This window comes from Parasteatoda tepidariorum, chromosome 9 (genome assembly GCF_043381705.1).
Source record: "Parasteatoda tepidariorum isolate YZ-2023 chromosome 9, CAS_Ptep_4.0, whole genome shotgun sequence".
NCBI lineage: Eukaryota > Metazoa > Arthropoda > Arachnida > Araneae > Theridiidae > Parasteatoda > Parasteatoda tepidariorum.
This window is the reverse complement of record NC_092212.1, coordinates 41577659-41600393: the sequence shown is the minus strand read 5'-3', so window position 1 is coordinate 41600393 and position 22735 is coordinate 41577659. Positions and strand designations below refer to the sequence as shown.

The following is a 22735-nucleotide window of genomic DNA, read 5'->3' as shown; positions in this document are numbered from 1 at the left end:
TTCGGGTTGTATTGATCACAATTTTTTTTCTTAATGTAAGGCTTGACACAATTTAGGAAGTTGAAATAATTTCAATTTTTTTATTATTATTTGTTGCTTTTTCTGTGACTTTACGTCATTAGATTTAGCATAACACGTTTTTAGACGTTCAACTCATCAAAATAAATATTAGCTATACTCAGTATCATCCGGTTACGAAATTGATAATTCACGACAAACTCATGATAGTTACAATGTCCCGCAATCAAGCAATTTTCTTGGAGAGTTCCCACTTTAGTACATAAATCAATTTCTTTTTGCTTCAATTATCGTTGATTTTACATTATTTAAATATACTAGATTTACAGAAACTCTTTTCACAACCGAAATTATAATAAAAAGAAACACGTGATTTCAAATTACTTTTTAAAAATACTAGTTTAGTGACTACGCCATCTCAATTCAATTCACTCTGATTTTACGTGAACATTCCTTACTTAACAAATCAAAAATGAATAATTATTAAAAAATGTGTTATATCCTGGTGAAACTTGTTTTTGATTGAATAGAATTGTGAGCTAGCATACATCAGTGTTATTATCGTTAAATTAATTGAAAAAACATATTAATCTGAAGTTTATTTTGCAACAAAAATTTTTTTTCAAAGTGCAATGCTAGTCGTTTAATGAGTAAACATGTTTTTCCCCACGAATTAACAAAAATGTTTGAAAACGTTTTAGAACAGGGAACTAAAATTGCACTTTGCCTAAATTTCAAAACTCCAATAAAAATGGTTCTGGAGTTATAAGAAAGAAACACGCACACAAATGCGCAGTATCATAGATCTTTTTAAATTAAAAAAGGAAGAAAGAATTGAAACTTAAAGTGACTGATAAATTAATTCAAATTTCCTTGTAATTTTATTAATTTCTATTTCGCTTAGTTTCCAACCCTTTATTAATAGATACTTCTGTACAATGGCATTGAAGTTTCTTTTTAGCATTATTTATATTTTTTCGATAACATCAAACCGACTTATTAATTTATTAAAATTAATTTTTCAATTAAAATTTTCAAAATTTTTTTATTTGCTTACATTATTTGAAGTTTATTATTATTTAAGTAGATTTACGATACACAAATCTTATTTTTATGATTGCAAATTATAGAAATAGCTGACATTTTTGTTTTAAAGTTTAAAACTTTTTTGTGTGAATACATTAAATTTAAACTACACTCCATCTACGTATGTGCAGCTAAAAACATTTTCGTCAAAAAAATAATATTTATATTTATGTAACCGATAACTTGAGTTGCTATTATATTAAACTGTTAGAAATTTTAGATTTTCTTTAAACCTGATTACACTATATGCTGATTAACTTAAATGAAATTATGGTTAAATTTAATGCCTCATTTAGAATATTTTAGTTTGAGGTATTTTAGTTCTACGATGAACTGATTTTTATTGAGAATGTATTATTACTACTGTTTGTACTTTTAACTAAAATGAAGGAATTAATAGAAGCTTGTAACTAAACGTTGATTGTTCTTTTCAAAGATTGATAAGATTTCAGTGAACTGAAAATTCTTAGGGGAAATTAAGACACGGGTTGGGGCACTTCAAATTTAGTAGTTAATTTTTCTCAAATAATAATGTTAAATACTAAAAAACTTTTGATAACTTTTCCCTTAATTTTTACTTAACAATTGAGAAATTTACGATATTTTTGGTTATACTCAGTGGAAAAGTCGACCTAACTCCTTTTTCAACGCAAAATAAAATAAGAAAAATTTAGTATACATCTCGTGAATAAATCATACCCTGCGTAACATCATATTAAACAATACGTTTTTGAGTTTTACTTGTTACTGATCTTGAAAAAGGATATTTTCAAAAATATCTATAAAATTTATTTCAGCATCAGTAAGTGCCTTTATATCGCTTTACCCATCTGAAGAAAATATTTTTTTTAATGAAATAATTGATAGTAAATTGTTTTCAAAAATTATATTAATGAAACTTATGTTTGTTGTTTCTAATGCCACTTTCTAATACCAGCAAGCCAGCTTGGTGAAACCAAGCGAATTTAGGACATAGGGGGCATTTCTTGTTTTTCTGTAGAGTCATCTATGGCTAAGACTATGACTTCAGCCACACACACGTCACTGGCCGTATGAAACTTATTATTCATATTATTTAATTATGTAATGAACATGAACTATGCTTCTTTGCATACAAGTGATTATCTGCGGTTACAAGCGGTAAAGAAAACACCTAATGCAAAATATATTAATATATATTGACTAGAAGGCTGAGCCCACTGCTCGCTATCACTCGCCAACCCCGAATAATTGATATTAAATTATTTATCTTTGCTTCGCAATAAATTATTTTATCTTAATTTTATCCGGAATTTTTTATATTGTTGGCATAAAATAGCTTTTCTACTGAAGTTTAAACTGTTAACGTATATATGTGTTAAATAGAATTGTGTTTGCTTACGGTTTTAAAGTCCAAACATTTCCTTTAGGATTCTATTAAGTTCCATTAGTGAACATAAATAATGCGGAATGAGGGGCTGAGACTTCTGTTTACTGTCGCTCAACAAACCCGATGATTGCTTCACAATAATTATTATTTCTTACTGTAAGAAATTCTGGTAACGTTGAACATAATTTTGCTCATTAATAATTTCTTAAAAATAAAATTTAAAATTATAGCAAAATTGGTTAGTTCATATCCGTTCCTTAATATTTTCGCTTATCAAACAGACTGATATATTAAATGCAACTTTGCATGCATCATCACGTTGTGCATGAAGCTGATCCTTAAGTTCGAAATCATTACCGAATTTCATTAACTGTATTATATATTAGCATATTAATGCAATTCACATCCAAATTAATACCAGTTGTATGACGATTAATAAGTTTAGACACCAATTCAAATAAGTTCATCTTAAAATGTAGTGTAATAAGGTAATGTCATAGAATAACGTAAAAAGAAACAACTTATTTAGTTTTAAGCTCTTAATTTAAAAAACAATCAAAATCAAAAACTTAATAACAACAGAGTGAAATTAAAAAAAAAATAAATACTATAGATATTACCTTTAAATTAGGGATGCTAAAATATTTTATAAAAAGAACAATATTTGTATTAATTTTATTTTGATGAAAATCAGAAAATTATGTAAGTCAGCTAGAGAAAACTACACCATATGATTTTTAAGCCTATAAAAATGTCTATGAAACGGTCTGACAACAATATGAGACTACTTTTATTACATATAGAAATAACTGATAATCGTACATATCAAACAAATATGTACGATTGGTTTAATAATAATTATTTTTTATGATTATTTATACAACTGTATTAGAAATACAGATAATTGTAATGATATCACAAAGTATGGATATTTCGTTGCGTTAGTATTGAGAAGATTCGAAACTAAGGTTTGATAGTATTATTGGTATCAATACCTTCTGATATTATTTTATCATGCGACAACAGGTGTGATAACACCATGACAACCTGTCATAACATGTGGGACAACAACATGCTTCTAATTGGGTATAGTAAGAAAAAAACCCAATCATTTTGAATAACTTTAAATCTAATGACAGAATTTCTACATGCTAGAATTCAATCTTAATGGTTCGAGGTCTTAATATTAAATTTGATAATTAATTAGTGCAGGTCCAGGGTTGGACTGATTGTATAGACCCAGTCGAACACCGAAGTCAAGCATCACTAGCTGCGATCAGTAAGCGGGTGGGTGACCACTTTGATCAGCCTGCGTAGGGACCGATGGTGCTCGATTTAACGCGCAGGTCTTCGGGCTACCAAAGCAGGGGTGTCATCCCCTCTGCAGAGGATAAAAATTGTGATGGCATATACTCGGATCATCCTCAGGGATTTTTCCCAGACAGTTGCCAAAAGTCCATTGTGCAGCTCTAGTGCGACGTAAATAAAGTACCTGCTTACGTAATTAGTGCAGGCGATGTTTTAAGTTATGGAGTTAGATATAAAAATGTACTTTCTCTGGATAAATATCTTCTTCTTTTTTTTACTTTAAGGCAAGAGAACAGACTGTTAATCTCTTGAATTAATGAAGCTAATAAATTAAATTATAGGGAAAATTCCTTGCAAAAATAAAACATGTTCCCGTAAAAACATTTCATGATTATTCATCTTTTTTTATAATTTAATTTAATAATGGTCGAAACATTTTGAATTCTTATGTATACAAATTTTTAGATCAATTTAATTTAATTTTAAATAACAAAATTGATCTTATGAAAGGAATCGGTCGTATAATTCTTAAAAACTTTCAAAATTAGAAATTTTAAAAATGTGACTTCTTTGAGATGAAGAAATAATCAAAAAATAACACTAATATTAAGGGGTTAATCAGCATTCTTTTTGTGGGGTGTACAAACGCCCTTCTCTAAGTCATTTCAATTTTAATTTATAAAACTTTTAATGTTTGGAAAATAAACTCTATTTATTAATCTCATATAATCAAAAGAATATTAAAAAAAGTCTGTTTAATTGTATTTTCTTTCATTAATTTTTATGTAACATTACTTAAAATCACGTTTTTTATCACATGGAGCTTTTATATATTTTGATCCAAAATAACCTCCTGTTTCAATGACATTAAAAATCTATAGCTGGGAAAATTTTTATTTAAATCTATTTCTCAACATACAACACATGTTCTTAAGGATAAATAACATAGTCCGGGCAAATTCATCCAAAATTGATTAAAGAGCCCATTCATTTATTTTCATTACATTCAGTATATTTTTGAACGAATTTCCTAATTTTGCTTGGTGGTTAAATATTGAAACAAAAAAAAAAAAAAAAAAAAAAAAAAAAAAACAATTACAGACCATTAGTTCTCACCATCTAGTTCAAAAATTTTCATTCAAATATCATCAAGGATAAAAGATTTTCCAAAATTTTCTGATATAAAATTTCCTGTATACTTCTTTTTTTTAATAATACAGCCTCCTTGTACACAGTGACTATGTTTCGAGTTTTGATAATATGAATACAGTCTGCATCTAATTGAATAATCTGAAATTAAGTTTTCTTCGTAATTAAGGACTATAAGAAAACCTGTGCAAATTTTTGCATGTCCACTCAATTTCAGATAATTCGATTTGTCTAACGACAATGTTCTTTCCCTCTTTGAAAATGTGCCTCATCATACTGGTATTAGCCAACCGGCCCGTGTAGGGGTCAGGGAACTGACCTTGCATCAGAAAGGTTCTGGGTTCAAATCCCGAGCAAGGCATGGGTGTTCTTTCATTCTCTGTACTATCTGTCCTTACTGTGGGAGCAACGTTGGCCCACCTAATATGGTGTCTCTGAAAAAGTGGCCAACAAATCTTCCCTTCAGGTGCCTGTATGACGAAAGGTCATTTCCCAGGCGGTCATTAGGAAAAAAAAATATTGGTATTATATAAAATTTTGAATGTTTTCCTAGCCTGTTTATTTTATTGCTGGATTTTAAAAGCACGTGAAAGTAACAAGGAACAAAAATTACGTGATTTGATTTTAGCAATTTTTCAGTTGTCAGTGCTCACCTGATGTTTCAAAGCAAGGAATGTTATCTTCCTTTTAAACAAATAATGTTTTTTTTAACGTACAGGACGCAAAAAAACAAAAAAAAAAAAAAAACTGACAACTCTGAATAACTTCTGATCTAGAGATTGGATCTTCACGTTCTAGGTTTCATTCCTTAATAGTTCGAGTGGGTGACCTCAAATTATTGAGTGCAGACGGTATTTTAAGTTAAGAAATCAGGCGAAAGGAAGAAAGAATAAGAATTAAAAATTTTTGCACCCAACGGTAAAATTCCTTGGAAAAAATTAATTTCAGTAAATATTTATTATTTTATTTAATAACAGTCGAAAACTTTTTGTCGAACACAATTTCTTACATTATTTTAAAGTATGTAATTTTACATGGTAAAATACAAAATGTGAGCAAAATCGATCAAATAGTTCTTGATAAATCAAATTTTAAAGAAATCGTGTATTTGAAATTCCATTTCTCAGAAACTATTCAACCGATTTCGTTCAAATTTTGTATTTTGCCACGTACCTTACGACACACTTTAAAATGCTGTAAAAAAATTGTATACCATATGATTCAGAATTTTTTCAACTGTTATTAAATAAAATAATAAAACATAATAAATATTTACTAAAATAAATTTTTTGCATGGTGTTGTCTTTGGATAAACGAATTTTATAGCTGGGGCAAATTTTCCCATTAATTAAAAAAAATTTCGAGATATGGCGAAAGAGGCAAAAAGTAAAATTAACAATTATTAAAATAAGGGGTCCAAGCTTTGGATCACTCTCCAAACCATACTATGGGGACCACATTTCCTTGATTGACGCTACTCGTTATATTTTGGGGGTCAGAAATCTAAATCCGTTGAAAAGAAAGTATGTTTATTCAGAGAAAGTACATTTTCGTGTATGATTTCGTAATTTAAAATATCGTCTGCTCTAAATAATTAGCATATTTGAAGTCACCCTCTCGAACCATTAAGAAGGAGTCCTAGAAAGTGAAGATACGATCATTAGATCAAAAGTTAAGGGTAGTCCGATTTTTTAGCGTACTGTACACTGTTTATGATGTACAATAAATTTTGTTTAAATCTATTTTCTATGAATGAAAAAAATGAACTAATGATGTTTTGTCGAAACATCTCTTCTCAAAATGAAAATTGTGAATTAATGGTGAAAAATCCAGAGCAATGCCAAAAGAAAGACAACCTTGCATTTACAATTTGTCTAAATGTTTCTGTATTTCGTAACTCAAAATTAAAAAGGCGATGAAAAGAAGGAGTCAATTAAAGTTTCAAAAAATCGATTTATTACTTGACAAAAAAAAAAGGTTTTGCTATTTATGAAAGAGATACCCGTTGATTCTGCCAAAAAAGCAATGAAAGAATCGCTTTAGAAGTTAAATCAGCAAAGATAATAGTGTTGTAGAGCAGGTAAATATAATGAGAAAGAATTTAACGACAATTATTTAGAAATTTTCTTCTTGGCATCTTCTCCTTCAATATTTAATTATGTATTAATAATGAAAACTCCCAGGAGTGTTAAAAAAAAAGGAAACGAACGTTTTAAAATCAGTAAAGGTTTTTAAATAGTTAAATACGAGCTCCTTGTAAGCACATTCTCTGAACAAAGATATTTGAATTGATTTAAATTTAAACTTTAATAAATGTGTTTATATAAAGTAAAATGGTAATGTAAATGTTGGTACAAAATAAAAAATTAAGAATCAAATAACACCATAATAGCTATTGTACGATTTGCTATTTATTGATCTTTGTTGCATTTTGAAAAACTCTCAAATGTGGTCAAATTAAGATCTTTTATATTTTTCAGTGACAAATAATTTAGATTATTGGGACTAAAAACTGTAGTTATTGTGCGTTGCATACTTGCGTTTGGCTTCGAGGTCGTTAACTTACTTAGCGTTATTTTATATCTTTAATGCGTCAAGAATTTAAATTTTTGATAGTTTTACAGAAATGAAGATATTTACTGATTTGGAATTATTATGTTCTAACTTTGGGAACGTTAAAGATTTCACTTTTAATCAGTTTGATTTATCCCGGCATCTTGTTATCAATAGACAAATAATATTTATAAATATTTAGCTGATTATTTTTACCTTCGAATCATTTATGTGCGTAAATTAATGTTTAACAAATTATGAGTAAACTGACTGTTAAATGTTTAAATTTTTAATCTGGACTATATTACCATCACATAGTTAAATTTTTAAATTTATCCCACATAAAACTTAAAGATTTACCTTGGAAATTTAAAAATAGAAGTTCAAAAATAAAAATTCAAATCACTCTTGTGCATTTTAGCAAACTTATTCTGAATCACAAAAGTTAAGTTAATGAATTGATTAAATTTAAAATTTTATTTTACGATTTGAAGTTTCAGATGATTTTTAGATATAGTTTAATTTACTGAAAAAAATTAACTAGTAAAACTATGCAAATGATATTTAAACATGCAATTGATATTATCTCAAAATTGAAGTTTTTAAAAATTTGCATGCAATTTATTTTTGTGTGATATCCTTCGAAATTTCTTAATCTTCTTAAATGAGAGGATTTCTGTCGTTAATTTTTTAGTTCTTATTCTTAATTTTTTGAGGATTCAAGAACAATTTTCACAGTTGCTAACTGATAAGAGTTTTACATCTTTACTATTTCTTCAATGATCTCTTTTAAAATTATTAACGACGCTACGCTTTTGCATTCAAAATGCTTTCACTTTGTATTTTTTAAACAGAAGCAGTTAAAAAATTGACAAATCTAAATAAAAAAACAATTTGAATAGATACTTTTAATAAATGCATTCTACTTTTTAACTAGCATTGTAAATTCTTCTTAGAAATAATTATTTTTCTGTGTATTGTGCTATTATTTTGGAGAAATTCCTAAAACTTGTAAAGTGCGTTACTAGAACTAGAAAACAGTATTATGCAAAAAGGTCACCTTCTTAAAAAGTGTGGCATATCACTATATTGCCCCAAAGAATTTATATATAACGTTAACAATTTTAAGACACAATCAAAATTTTTCTTTATACATTTACAAAACGTTATTTATCAAAAGTTTTTTAAAAATCTTTTTCAAAATAGGTTTCTGTCTAAAAACTTAATGAGATGTTTCAAAATGGTAATAGTCTCTATCTAAACAAAATAAAGAAAAAGGATTTTAAAAAAAAGGTCGAAAAATTTAGAAAAAGTACGTTTTTGTGTTTGATTTCGTTAACTTTTCCCTCTACACAAATAAATTCGCAAGTTTAAAGTTAGGCTCTCGAATCACTAGTTTGTGAAAATTTGCCCATTAAATTACAAGCTATTCAAGGTAATCGCTTTTTAATTTTGATCTCTTTACATTTTATCTGCGATCCTACTTTTGAACAATTGTGATTACAGGCAATTCACATGTGAGACATTTAGGAATTATATTTAATTATAATTATTAATTTTTTAAAATTACAAATTTATTTGTTGTATACTATATTATAATTATCAATAATGCTATTTTTATACACACTTGGTATTAAGAAATTTCACTCAAAATGATATTTGACGACAATATAAAATAATTTGCACGCATTATGCGCTGTACACACAAATGATGAAATTATCCAAATAACCTATTCTTTTTTCCTTTGTAAAAAATATTTTTATTTACTTAAAATCCATGCAGTTGCCATTAATTTCGATTTAATTTTATCAGACCAAAAATAAATGATTCTATAAAACCTTAAAATTGTTTTACTTACCTGAACTATTTTTACAGTTCCTCGGACTTCCTAATGAGCACACAATACAGTCATTTAAAATTCGCGTATGTAATTAAAAGTATTGCATCACTATAAAGCCACGTGGGGAGAAGATTCAATTATCTACTCACCAGGCTCTGCGAAAGCGATGATTTCGGAGGTGCGGGCGTAATAATCGTCCCTGATGCCGGTTTCGTTTTCCTCCGGAGGACGTCCGGCCTCGTCCGGTATCCCACCTTGTGTCCTTCTCAAAGCCTCCAAAGCAACCTCCCTCGCAAGGGGGGTCGTAATATTAGGTTTCTCTTGCAAATGCAGTTTTGATAATATTTGTTGTTTGATAGCTTCTAATTTCAATCTCGCTGCCTGTTGCTGGTCATTCACCGCGCACTCTGGACATGTGGTCAGTATTCTTCGCCACATGAGAAACATGATTATGAAAGCGAGAATCATCGCGGACGTACTGGACGTGTTTCATGAATCTTTAGAGAGGAGGATCATCTCTATTATATGAGATTTTCTCCGGCTCTTGCGATCGCCGCACCAGCTGGCGGCGTTAGAATAAATTATAGGGTGTTTCTATTGCCTAAAACTCCGCCCGCCTTATCGATATAAACCTTTAATTGCTTTTAAAAACTATGTCACCATGTCTGTGGGAAGCATTTTTAAGCATTCATTAATAATGAAAGTGATAATGATAATGAAAAATGTCGATAAGATAAAAGACATAAAAAATATTTTCCCTCATCTTATTTTTTTCCCCCTCTTTACTTCGGAATCATAAATTTTCTTTATGATTATGGAATGAATCATAATAAATAAATAAATAAATAAATACTTATTGTTCTGACATGCTCTATATCCTCCTTAGTAAAAATTTATTCAGAGTATAGTAGCTGTTGTTGAAACGATAAATATCAACAGCAACTACAGTATAATATTTATAACATTTATATTATAGTAACAGACAAATACACACATTTTAATATTTTCTGCTTTTCTTAAAAAGACACGGCACTGCAGTATAATGTAAGAAAGAAGTTTTATTACGTAAGTCACGCCTTTTAAATACCGGTTAATGCTCCTTTTAATACTGGTTAATTTTCTTTAACACAATATTATACACTTCATAATTATGCACATCACAATAATTTCTTTTAAAATGCGATTTCTCAATATTTTATATAAAATACATCAAACATTCAAACTGAAACTTAGTTTTACCAAAATATTAGAGCTTAAATATTTGTATTCGAACTCTTTGAATTGAATTATGTGTTTGATAACCAGAACTTTTGGTGTTAACTACTTCAAGTTAACTAGCAAACAAGTTCTTTTACAGAAAATCACCCAAGTGTTGCTTTAGATTTTATTCACTTACTAATATTGTGCCCTATTTTTTTAATTTAATAGAAAAAGAAAACCTTTTTTTTAAACTAAAAATTTTCCCCTATCACTAGAATTAGTTTAAAATCTTACTTAATATTAGTCTGTTAGTTAATATTCAGTATGAACAGTCTGGTAAATGCAAAATATTTTTAAGTTTGAAAGGTTCATCGGAAAAAATATTTTCAAATGCAAAATTTCAAATTGATACATAGTCACTCTGGTCACATATTTACGAAAAATATTTCTAGTTAAATTAAATTTAAGTCAAATTAAACAGTTACATCTTTTTCTTTTCCCTTCCTTTTTAAATCTGATGAAATTTGAACAATCTTTTTCCATAATACACCTCAGTAGTATACATTTTACTAGTGTTTAACTAACAGAAAATACTATAGATAGACTCTATTTTCTTCATATTTGTGCATTATCTGCAGAAAAGCGTTTGATGAAATAGTTTACCATTAAAGAGCTAATATTATTGAGGGTACAGTTAAATAAATTTTAAAATTGAAACGTTCTGCGTAATTTCGTTTGTATTCTTACTCCGATATAAATAAGAGATAATAATTTCTCTTTTTTATAGAATTATTTTATGGAATAGAATTTTAGACTTTTATAGAATCGCTTTTCCAGAGTATTTTACTCTTAAAGAAGCATCGTAGACAATAATAATTTATTAAACTTACAGTTTATTTCACTGTAAAATCTTAAATAATTTTTTTTTAAAAATTAAGATTTTGAATTATATTGTATTTTTTTTTATCGATTGTTTCGTCTTAAATTTTTTTTTCCCGACTGTCATACTAAAATAAGTGTACTTAATTCGCAATTCCTTTTTTTATTTCTCACGAATTAAGCTCTTCAATTGTTAATGATTTTATTTTATTTCTCACAAATTAAACACTTCAACTGTCAATGATTTCATTTAATTTCAAAAAGTTTTCAAAACTTAAGACATATGTGGTTTTTTTTTTTGCCTTAATACTTTGAAACTCTAAATGCAGTTTCATATATATTATCATATTTACTGTCTTCCACTGGATAAATCTTCCTGAAGTTACCACACATCCGATTCTCTTTACGCTCTTGATACTCATACAATACTTGTTCTTTGGATGTTAGACTCCTGGAAAATTGTAAGATAATTTAATTTATCGATGAGCAAGTTATGAGGAAGTTTCAAAAAATCTGTGTATATATTTCTTTAAAAAAAGTAGTATAAAATATTTTTTACCTACTTAGATCAACAAAGAAATATTTTATTTCAGTTACTTTTTATTAAATAATTACAATTAATATAATTATGCATATACATATGACAGAACCACAATATTAAGTGGCAAAATAGAACGCGAATTTCCTTGTAATTTCAAATTCAATGAATTAAACTCCTTGTAATTATTTAATTAAAAGTAACTAAAATAAAAATTTTCTTTGTTGGCCTAAGTAGGAAATTGTAATAAATAATTTCAAAGAAAATTTTTTCCAGCGATCTACATGCTTCACCATTGACGGTTTTTATTTCTAAATTTATATCCTGCTAAATATCTTATGTAAGTGAATTTTTTTCTTCTCCTGTATAAAACTGAAATTAATTAATAAAATTTAATTAACTAAATTTAATTAACTGAATTTAATTAAAATGAATTATATTTGAAAAAACTGTATTAACATCAAGCGTCATCCATTAAAATTTAAAAAAATGTATTTGAACTTGAGTGGATGAATAAAAAGTATTTTATTAACGATTGAAAATTTGAACAAGATATATAAATATATATAGGGAGAGTGTAAACTAATAGTATCATTGAAGAGTGGTAAGGACGAAAACAAAGTTAAATTTTCTTATTTTAGCAACCATTTTAGCTTTAAATTTTAGATTTATTTTATTTTAATCAATAATATGTTATAGTCACAAGAAACCATTATATTTTATGCAGAAACCTTTGACTGATAATACGCATCTTGCTATGCTTTGATCTGTTTTATTGACTCAAACTGTAGGTAAGAATTTCATCACGTGGGGAATTAATCAATTTTGGGAATTAATTTAAAGCATTTTTTCATCGTCAGGTTTTAAATTTTTTCAACTGAGGCCAGCCTAGAAATAAAATGAAAAATATTAGGTCTACCGGGAAGTTTTGTCTGCGAAAGTACAAACCTCATTTTACAGTGATGCTAAAGGTTCTTTTATAAAAGAAAGTGGTAGAGTATTTATCCTCTTATTCAATGGTAATGCTCTAGCTCAGAGATTCCCAAATGGTGTTCCAGGGAACCCTATGATTCCGTGAAAGAGTTAAAGAGGTTCCGAGAGTAAGGACTTTTTTAAACAGTTTTTTTTCTCACGTTTTTGAAATCTATATATTATATTTCGTAGTAGGAATTGAAATGAAAAAGGTTTTTAACTACACGAAACCTCTGAAACGTGAGTCTCGTGTTTATCTAAAAAATGAGACACTTAGGGTTATAAAATACAAAGAAAGAAAACATTAGCAATAAACATCGGATTTGCAAACAAACCCACTAACAGATTCGCATAAGTGAAAAGATTTCTGGGGCGTTTGTGAGCGATAACAGGCAGGAAACGAAACATTCCAGTGCTCTTATAATGGAGCCACATTCTTAAGATTCGATATTTTTCAAGCGAGATTCTTGACGAATGTCATCAACTCAATTTCCCTCAAAGAAAACCTTTCATTTTTACCAGATATTTCAAACGTTTACATAAATATTTATAATCATATGATGAAAAGTTTCTGAAGCATATTGAATTATTTAAACGTTTCAAAATGTAAAAAAAAAAAAAATCTAAATACTTGAGTTACTTTTTTGGTAATTATTTGTGCTTAGGATATGAAATATTTACCCCGACCTGCCCCAATTTGGGGCATACGGGTAAATGTTTATTAAAATCAAGAAAAACAGAAAAGTACATAAAATACAAAAAGTGCAAAAATACGAAAACATTACAGAGTCTGATGGCAACAGCAGTAAAATAATTAAAATGCTCCGAGAGTCCCGCCTTATAGTGCGAAGCCGACGGAGCTTCCCTTGTAGTGAGCCAAAGACACAAATGAAAAATTTTACAACACATCGCAGGAAAGTACAGTATGACATACAATGCATCATGTGCAGGCAGTACATAGGATTAAAACGAGTAATTATACAGAGTAAGTTGGGTCGCTAAACCAAAGCGATCATTAACATTGTGACAGGATATAAAGGACACGAAGTATAAACTGTTGATGTATTCAAGAACAGTAAAACATAAAGTGAACCATTAAAAAAAACGTGTACCTGAAGTGAACATAAGAGAACATTAAAAGGTCGCAGGTAAATGGAGGTCCCAAGTTAATATAGGTCGAAGATCCAATACAGTCGATGACAAATTGACAACAGGTAAGACGGAAGAACAAGGCGTAAGGAGCCAAGAAAATCTCAAATGTAAAACAAAAGGAGGTGAAGATGTAAATTGGTAAAACAAACAATTATCAAATACAATTAAAAGGCGACGCTAAAATTTGCAAAGCAAGGAAAGGCAATTTGTGCTTAGGATATAAAAATTTTTTTACTAAGCTTTCGGAAAGAATTTTACGAAAAAAATATAATATTTCTGCTTTTTACAATAGTTAAAAATGTTATCTGTTATATTCAATCCAGCAATAACGATGTTAATGGGAAGTCATTGCAAAATTAAGAAAATAAATAAATAAAGTCTTAAAAAAATGAAACATATTTTTTCATTTATGCATAATTTGATAGTTTGCACATTGTTCTAAATGCAAAATGTCGAAACTCATAAGTGAAAAAAATACAGTTGATTTTGTATTAATTTGACGCGTGTGTAGGTTACATGCGAAAACTTTACTGGATCTTTTCTTAAAATAACATTTTTCACATTCTCTAAAGACACGACTTCTTTAATTTTCAACTGATTTGATTTGAACTTTAACAGTATATATTCAGAGATGCCAACTGCTCCGGACGCGCCAAAATAATTAAAAAAAACGGTAAATAACTACAAAGTAAATTTTGCAAATATTTGACTATTTTTGCTTGCTTTTTAAATGGTATAGTATGACGCTGGTAATACATAGTGGTGAATTATATAAGCCTACGAATTATTTAGAAGTAGTGGTGGATAAAAATCTACTAAATTGAATTTATTAAACCAAGAATCCCAATTCATAAACTACCACTTTAAAATATATATTTGCTGTCCGGAGTAAGTTGGCGTCTCAGTATATTACTAATGTAAATCCCATTGCACCCTGGAATTTTTTGAATACGTTATTTATAGTTTTTGGATAATTAAATGATAAATATCTAATTATTGAGCAAATGCATGTCTCGAGAGCTGATAATTTTTTAATGAAAAAACTCAATTATATTTTGCGTCTGACGGGAACTATATTAATTTTATGCGTGCTGTTAAAATACCAATTAAATTAGTTTAAACTGGTGAACTAACTTATAAGTATGCACAATTTTTTTCTTATAAATATCATAATACGCTAAAAGTCATCTTTTAAGTCTGCGCATCAATTAAGAATTACAAGGGGCCACAGATGATATGATAAAGTGAAATAAATTCATTATCAGGAGGAAAATCACATTTAATTTTGAAGTATGTTACTAAATTTTATGATTTCTCACATGCTAATATTTGATAAAATCTGAAATAAATTAGATTATAATCAGTTTATTTAAGAGATTTTATGACAGCTTGAAACAGACAAAATTGTACTATGATAAACATACCTATAACGAAAAAGATTTTACTACTTACATTTTAAATATCAGTTCATACTTAATCTGAAGTTAGAAATTATTTTAGATTAAATAAAGTAGTAAAATTATGAAAAATTACAATTTCTAAGTATCTTTCAAAAGCTGATACGTCAACTTGTACTTAGTGGAGTTTTGAACCGTATTAATATGTCTACTGTTTTATTATTCCAGTGTAAATAAAATTTAAAACAGACTAATTCATTACTCTTTTTTTACATGCTTTAGTCATTTTTTCCCTTCTTCTTACCCTAATCATCTGAAGTAATAGTCATTCTTCGGCTTCTTTCAGTCTCTTATGAAAATATTGTTTTAAACTCATTAAGAAAATCCAGCAGTATATTAAAATATCATCGAAGGACTATTAGTGCTTGCAGGACCCTTACTGAGTGTTTTCAAATGTACATACTGTCAAATTATGCAAAAAAATAAGAAAATAAAAAATAAAAAGAGTTTTTTTTGGAAATTTCTCAGAAATGAAAAAAAAAATTTCAAACTTAACAGGGAACAAAATTCTTTTTGAAAAAATTTTCTTACGTAAAATTGTTGTATAAATGAGGTATATTAACAATAATTTTGGTGTATGTTTTCAGAAATAACATTTTATTTTACGACTATGAATCATTTAGATAATGAATGCGATATAATGAATATAGAAACAAAATATTTATAAACATACATAATAAATAAAAAAAAAACATTGCATTTGTAACAGTCTGTAAATAATTGAAAGCAATGAAATATCAATTTTGGAATGGTATGTAGAATTTAACAACCGCTATCTTGCATTAAACTACATAAATTGTCATTATTAAACTAATAGTTCTTAAATTAATAAATTTTTAATAACTAAACTTCAATAAAAAAAATTAAACTAAACAATACAGGCATTAGTTTTATAAGTATTTTATATCCACAAATAGTATGTTGTTAAATAATTATATTTATGGGCAATGAACAAAACAATTCACTGCACTAATCGATTTTCTTCCCTTTTTGAAATATTTTACTTATTTTAGTATCAAAGCTTTTTGTTAAGTCATAACTTGTTACTTTTATAATATACTTAGAAATAATAAAGATTAAAATCACTTACTGATAAAACATTTTATTAAAAGGTTCATGAATTAAATTTTTGAAACGTATAAAAGCTGTTTCTTCTTAGTATTTTATGGAGTTAATTTGAAGTGAAACATTCGATTGTAACGATTAATTTAGGTTTTCAGTTAAACTTTGATTGAAATTGAGTTAGGTTGTCTTTGAGAACAATAACATTTTTTAACTGAATTGGAAAAATTTATTAAAGTATATTGGATACTAGGATCAGGTCACTCTTTATTTGCGGCTGGAATTTTTTTTAAAGCAGATTCGAAGGATGTTAATTTGTTCAAACTCAAAATTATGTACAAATATCTATAACCAACTTGTAAATCAGGGTATGTAAATGCTTACAAAAATCATTGTCGTCTGTTATAGCATTAATTATAGTTTTAAAGTTTTATATGTTTTTTATTTACTAATAAGTTGATTCTCTTATTTGCTGATTCTCTTATTTGCTGTTTCACCCATTAGCCAATTTTTGACTTGATGATTCATTGATTCGCTTCCTTCCATTTCTTGTTTTTTGTCTTTAGCTAAGCAAGAATCATTTCTAGAAACGTTTTCTATAAAGATGCGATATTCAAATATAAGACAAAGATGATTGTTTTAAATAGCTTTAATCCATATTTTCTTTCCTTGAACTAACGTAGGTATAACAATCTACATTAGTTTATACAAACCTTGAATAATTAATTAATTAATTAATAGTATTAAATATAAAAATAAGGAGATTCTTGAAATACCAATTTCATTCTTAGATTATTAATTTATAACAGCAATAATAAGGTAAATAAATATTTGGGAACAAGAAAAAGCTGTTGTATTCAATTATGCTATACATTTACAGGGGGCTGGGCAAAATTATGGAAACACTTCTATTCAAACGCATTTTTTGATCTTTCTTAAAAATGTCTTTCAGAATAATTTTATAAATTTAGAAATTCTTAAAAAATAATTGTTACAAGTGGTTCCTCATACTTATCAATGAAGTTTAAAGCTTTTAGAGCTTTGAGGAACGGCTATAAATTACAAATGAAAATTAGTGTTTTGAACATTCTATGCAATAAATTGACCTTGAAGCAATAAGCTTTTAATTTGTAGCAATTATTTTGGTTGTTATATGCGATAGTTGCACCAAATTTCATAAATCTATCTTAAATATTTGTGGAAATATGAACATTTTTATTAAAAAAAATTTTTTTTTTTAATCTTACGTTTTTTTTGTTATATCTTTCAAAATATCAAATAAAATTAAACAAAATTTTTGGAGCAGTTTGAAATTAAAACAAAATTGTTGCTTTAAAATTTAAGAAAAATTTGTTTAAAACTGAACAAGATATGAGTAATTAAAGTTGGTGTTTTATACTGCGCATGCACGGAAAAAAAAAAGTTTTATTACATTTTGTAGTGATCGTATTTGGCCACAAATTAAAAAAAAAAAATCGATTTGAATATCTTTAAAACTTGAAAAGTTTCAAGCAATTTTCTAGGTAGTTTTCGTACTTTTTAAATAAAAAAAGAGATTAAAATAAGGGGTTTTCCACAAATATCATTTTGTACAATTAAACAAGATTTATTAAAAATGTCACCGGCATTGTTGGGTATCACATCTCCTATAAATGTATCTTTCATTTTGCATGTTTTCGTTCCTTATACAATCATATTTCGGAGTATGAACGTTTATCGTGAGATATCATGCTTTGTTATTTAATTTTGTCTTATGATACAAAATAGTATTTGTAGAAAACCCCTTATCATTTTGAGTTTCTATTAAAAGTACAAAAACTATTAAGAAAATTGTTTGAAAATTTTAAAATTTTTAAGATAATCATATCGTTTTTTTTTCATTAGTTTCTAAACACGATTCACAACAAAATTAAGAAGAAAAATTTTTTGAATTTTTTTCCTCGCATGCGCAGTATAAAATAACTATTTTAATTACTTATATATTGCACAGTTTTCCACGAATTGTTTTCAAATTTTAGAGCTCAAATTTCGAAATTAATTTTAAATTGCTCTCAAAATTTTGTTTTATTATATTGAATATTTTCAAAGTTATATAAAAAAAAAACAAAAGACAGAAAAATTAGTTTCTTATTAAAAAAATGTCTATATCTTGATAAATTTTTAAACTAGGCTTACAAAATTTTGTGCAATTATTGCATACAATAACCAAAAATAATTGTTACAAGTTACAATTTGATTGCTACTTTTTTTGCATCGGGTCTTCAAAAACACTATTTTCAGTTTGTAATTTATTGTCGATCTCTCAAACCTCTAAAAGCTTTAAACTTCATTCAAATGTATAAGAAATCGCATGATCTAAATACTTCTGAAGTAATAAAAGGATTTTTTTAAGTATTTCCTGAGAAATATTAAAAAAAATGTATTAGTATAGAAGTGTTTTCATTATTTTGCCCATCCACTGTATATAAATTTTGATACAATTTTAAATTTCCTTAAATATTGAATCCAAAATATAAAATTTGAATTTTTTAACAGTCTTTTGATTGTTAAAAAGCCATGTAATTTTTAAAAATTGATGCATGCGTATGTCAAAAATGTACTATGGTTGTAGTTTTTTTAATGAATTATTTTTCGAATTAACCTTAATTGTATTGATTTAATTATATGATTTCTAAAAATATTTCTCCGTAAACATTTGGTTAGATTCGTTAGTCGTTCAGTAAAACGAACTAGTAATTCTTCTTAGAAATTTTAAACATCTACGCATTCCATAATTTTCGTGAATAATTGTAAATTGAAAATAATAATTATTTATTTATGAGAAGACAAACAAATATGGAATATTTTTTACTTTTACATTTATCATTTTTGACATTGTTTTAAGTATGAAATACCGCTATATAGAATATCATTAATCAATGAGAGACAAGTATATGAAGTATTATTTATATTTGGCATAACAACTATGAATAGAAACTTAGACTTATGGACGATTTGATTTCCTATTTTTTTAATGAAACGTTTTTTAACCATTAAATAGTATCTTAACTAAGAGAATAACAACAAGGACTATGTAAAAAAGTTAATTTAAGTTAAAAGTTAATTTAAGAAAGAAATGATAGGGATTTGAATTGAAACAAAAGCATGTTACCTTATCATATTTAAGTTAGTGAGTCTTCGAAAAGATTTTAGGCGTTCTTCATCTTTAATAAATTTGATTTGTTTCGGTGTCAGAAGAATCATGTCCAACACGTTTCTTATTAAACTTTCTTTCAATTCTCGATCAACTGTCGTAGAAGCACCAAAACTAGGAGATCGGTTAACCTACAAATTAGAAGGTATTACTAAGTTTTTCAATTCCAAAAATCGGGGTAAAACCAGTTTTTTTAAAAACATTTCAGCCCCCAACGGTTCCTTTTTTTTCTTCAAAAAAAACCCCCAAAAATTCTGGGTGAAATGGTTTTACAGTAAAATTTGGATTTTTCAGAAATAATTTAGATTTTCTTTCAAAAAAAAATTACAATTCATCATTCAGTAGTCAAGTTTATTTGTGTATAAATTTGTATAGTTTTACCTATAGACACATAACTTTTGTGTCATTCTTTTATAAAATATATATTAAATTATTATGTACAAAAGTTGTAAACAACATTTTTGAATACGATAAGTTTTATAAAGAAACAAAATTTCAACCATATTTTTTAATGAAAATAATTTATGCGTCCTTAAAAATTTGATTTTTTTTTCAATTCTTTCACTTCCACCGAAATTTCAATCTTAAATAAGGATTCCATTCAACTTGCAGCTTGAAAATTTCTACTATAAAAAATGATGATTGTTAATAGAAATATTTCTACAATGAAAAATTATAATCAAATAAATTATGAAAACAAAGAGTTTAACATTTACAGATTTCATTTATAGAAAAGGCTTTATTTTGAAAGTTTTCCTTCTTTAAAAATTGCTAATAAATTGCAAGTGTTTTATTTTTATTTATTTAATTTTTGAAAAGGTGTTTTGGGGTTGACTCAACAACTCTACCTAAAATGCGCACTCTTCTGAATCATTGAATATAATAATTTATTAAGACTTTATGGTTCTTAAACCTACTAAAATTATTGCAATGGAAAAATTATTGCAAAAATTATCCTCTAAAATTATTGCAATGGAAATTATGAATTAAATAAATCAGCTTAATATCAGATTTAAATGAATTTTTATATGGTCTTTAAAAAATTTCTTTCAAGACAAAATTCGAAGTTCAAACTTTATCCGTAGATTTTTTTAACTAAATAACTCTGCTAATTAAATTATTTTGAATTAACTCTTTACAATATTTTTTCTCTCTATAATCTATAATAAATCATTCCGGTTCCAATTTCATCAGCAGAAATGGTTAGTTATCGTAATGGAAATTACGAATTAAAAAAAAAGATATACTAAATTGAATTTATTATAATGCTCTTCCATGATGAACTTGTCAAGTTCCAAATTTATGTGAACAATATCGCAATCAATAATCAAATGCATGTCATAAAATAGCAAAAGAAAGACATGCGCTGTACTAGCATGCCGAGTGAAATTAAATTTTTTCTGTATAAAATAAAATATCCTAAAAAAAGAGAGAAAGAGAACTTTTGAGCTTTTAGTCTAATGAAGACATCGAAATTTATGCAGTTAGGCGTGGGCTTCCAAGATGATTAATTGCACTTTCCCAAAAGCAATTTAATTAAACAATAACTGAACGCGTTAGGCTCTGTCATTTTGCTGAGAAAACTAACAAGAAAGACGATGGTGAGGTTGTAAAAGGGGAAGAAAACAAGTGCTATGTCGCGACAATTAGCCGCCGTTGCCAACAAAAATTCTTATTTTTCAAAAATCTTCGTCATAAATGAAAATATAAGACAACGTAAATAAATATTTCAACCTTGACTTATAGGAAACGTTAATAAGTTAAATTTACACCCTTTTTCCCTTACCTTAAAAGTTTTCTGACTAAGATCTACATTGAAATTTTTTTTATTTTATATCTTAACCACAATCGCAGACGTGTTTGTGATTTTGGTAAAAAATAGATCCTATTGCGTACATTTATATTTTAGGCTCGTTTTCTTAAAAGCAAATTTTTTAAGAAAATTTTTCCCATCACGGTAGATGGTTCTTCAGATCATTGGGAGATTTACATTGTTTTTAATAAAGGTAAACAACATGTTATTTGTTTATGGTAGATTTTAGAGCATTGTTTCTATCTGAGAGATAAACCGTAATGGAAGAATACACGATATGTGAGATAAAGCACATTTTATAGATGTCTAAGGAACATTTCGCAACCATATGCAATCCATTTCTTAATAGTTTTAAGATTGTTTATGTAACTGTTAAGGGAGAAAAACACGATCCTCAAGATTTACCGGAAATAGCTCTTGTAGTTGTTGCATTTTGTAGAACAAATTATTGAACATGACTGATGATCAAAAACTATAAATTTCATTTCTATTATGTGCTTGTTTATGAACTATTCACAGAAGATTTCAAAAATGTTGTTTGAGGATAATTTTCGTAACTGTACACGATTTTCATTTTTTTTATATAAAAACAAAATTCTTTATAAAATGTTTCTTTTGAACAATTATTGAAGGTTATTATTTTAAAATTAAGCATATTTGGGAAAAGTTGTTACGTTTAATTAAAATTTTAAACGCACGAAAGAAAACTTGAGCAAATTCCAGGGAAATTTAATATTTTTTTATCCATTAAACTTTTTAAAATTATTATTTGCTTATTTATTTTTATCAAAAATAGAATTGTAATGGAAAAAAAAATGTTAAGACGCTATTTGAAATCTGATCTTAAAACAGGTGAGCTAAATTTATCCTCAAACGTTTTTAATTTTGTAATGATCAGTCTCGTTTAATTTAATTATATGTTTTTCTTTTTTTTCGCATAACTTAAATATTTAAACAATATTGGGTGGTTTATGCTAATTAATAATGAATGTAGTAATAAAATTATAAACATATTCTTAAACACCAACAGTCTTTGAAAATAAGCAAATTGTCGAACTAAAAGTTTAAGAAAAATTTCGCATATACAATAAGAATATGGCAAATGGCTTCGTGTTAATATAAATCATTGCATTCAAAAATAGTAT

General features: G+C 27.2%; 1 protein-coding gene across 1 annotated transcript in view; it reads right to left on the bottom strand.

Moving 5' to 3' along the window:
- Positions 1 to 22735, bottom strand: part of LOC107452805 (tubulin polyglutamylase TTLL6-like) — a 49088-nt gene that overhangs the window by 8685 nt on the left and 17668 nt on the right. The gene's annotated exons all lie outside the window — the stretch shown is intronic.